Below are 2,418 nucleotides of genomic sequence, written 5' to 3'. Positions count from 1 at the left end.
AAAAAGACTCCAAAATATGTTAAGGATCTTCCGCTCTGTCACCATTACGCAACTCACCGAGGTGGGTTATAACCTGCATCTGAAAAACAACAACAAAGTATAAAATGCGAACTGGAGACTCTCAGTATGGTAACTGGTGCACGAAACTGGCTCCGTAGAATTTGCACAGATAGACCGGCAAGTATACCGGGTCGTCCAAGTAATACCTCAAGTGAGTGAGGATCGATCCCACAGAAATTCTTGGTGTTATGCGGATAGAAATTATTGTTTGTCACGAAAAACATATAAAATAGATAAATAGAACGTTACTAGATAGATGAGAATTCAATGGTATGAGAACGGTTGAGGCTTCGTAGATGCTTTGTCTTTCCGGATTAACTCTTCTTATTGTCTACGTCAATAACCTTCTGATTCCTTCAATGGCAACCGTAAATGATTAACTCATGTCCTCTAATCAAGTTAACCTCCTCCACTGCAGCAATCCACCACGTTGAGATGACTCATGTCCTCTCATCAAGCCACCTCTTGGTTTCTCACGGTAGCAAAAGATGAAGCTCTAAGCAATCCACTCCCCTTCACAATCCCACTCAAGGTGCCACAGACAAGGCAGATCTTCTGGATTAGAAAGTGCTGCTTCTCAGACTCTAGCCTTAATGCCACAGAGACCTCACTTACCCATGGTCAACGGGATTATATGTCACATATCCAAAGTTGCCCAGGTACTCTATTGGAATCCGTAATGCAATCTCTAGCTTTGGTTCAATGCTATCCGGGTCAGGACTCACACGGAAGCCATGTAGAACAAGGATGATTGTCACAGGTCACCCTCAATTCATAAGATGAATAATGAGAATGCATAAGAGAATAGAATCAGACATATTGAACTAGAACGGTAATATTATTAATCCATGAAACTCAGCAGAGCTCCTAACCTTAACCTTAGGAGGTTAGTAACTCATACTATACATAATAGTGTTCGAAAATAATGGGGGAGGAAGAAGATCAAAAGTTAGGGTGATCTCCTCCTATATATACTAATCTGCTAACTAAGAATTACAAAAATAAGATAGACTAGTCTAGTAGTGCGAAAATCCATTTCTAGGGCCCACTTGGTGATTGTTTGGGCTGAGCTTGAGTGTCTCCCACGAGATGGTACCCCTTAGTGGCATTGAACGTCTCCTCTGGGCTCCCTTTTGGGCGTTGGATGCCAGCTGCTTCCCTGTGGGCGCTGGATGCCAGGAATTGAGCTGGTGGCTGGCGTTGAACGCCAGTTTTGGGCCTTCATTTTCAAAAAAAGTATAGACTATTATATATTTCTGGAAAGCCCTAGATATTAGCTTTCCATAGCCGTTGCAATAGCTCCATCTGAACTTCTATAGCTCCAGTAAAGCTCATTCGAGTGCACAGAGGTAAGATCCTGACAACATCTGCCATTCTTTCTCTGCTTTTAAATCAGACTTTTGCTCAAGCTACTCAAATTTAGCCAGAAAATACCTGAAATCACCATAAAACACACAAACTCAAAGTATAATCCAAAAATATTAATTTTGCACTAAAACCTATGAAAACTTAATAAAAATTAAACAAAACATAATGAAAATTATATGAAAATAATGCCAAAAAGCGTATAAAATATCCGCTCATTGATAAACCACTATTTTATGGTTTATCTTTTGCTGAATTAAGTGGTATTTATCAATTCTCTGCATACTTATTCATACAATTTGCATGGTTTTACAAATCCTTCTCAATGTTGTTCTATGATTGAAAACTTGCTTCCCAAGCCCTTAACTTGTGTATTTTTTATTCCTCTTTTTACCATTTGATGCTGTGATCCGTGTGTTAAGTGGTTTCAGGCTTTATAGGGCAGGAATGACTAAGAGGATGGAAGGAAAGCTTGCAAAAATAGAAGGAACATAAGAAAATAGAGGAGCTGACCAGCGAGGACTGGCTCGCACGCGTACCTGATGCGCACGCGCAAATTGGCGCTTTCTCTATGGACGCGGACGCACACCTGCCGCGGACACCTGACATGCGCCACGTGCAGAAAACGCAAAAAATGCTGGGGACGATTTTGGGTTGCGCCTGGACCCCGTTTTCGGCCCAGAAACATAGACTAGAGCCAGGGGACAGTAGAGACTCAACACACATTCCCACATTCACTAATTCAATAGTTTTTGGTTTTAGTTTTGAATCTTAGAGAGAAAAACTACTACTCCCTCTAGGGTCCTTCACATTCAGAGATCCCAGTTTTATGCTTTTGAGTTGGATATTACAAAGAGTTACTACCTCCGTGAAGTCTTTATTATTCTAGTTTGTTTCCTATTCCTTTACTCTTTTTGTTTTCCGATTTACTTTGTTCAGAGTTACAATTGGATATCCTCTTTTTCGGAATTAATTAATACAAGGATACTTTTC

This window comes from Arachis duranensis, chromosome 5 (genome assembly GCF_000817695.3).
Source record: "Arachis duranensis cultivar V14167 chromosome 5, aradu.V14167.gnm2.J7QH, whole genome shotgun sequence".
Taxonomy (NCBI): Eukaryota; Viridiplantae; Streptophyta; class Magnoliopsida; order Fabales; family Fabaceae; genus Arachis; species Arachis duranensis.
The sequence above is the reverse complement of the archived record's forward strand: the minus strand, read 5'-3'. Positions refer to the sequence as shown.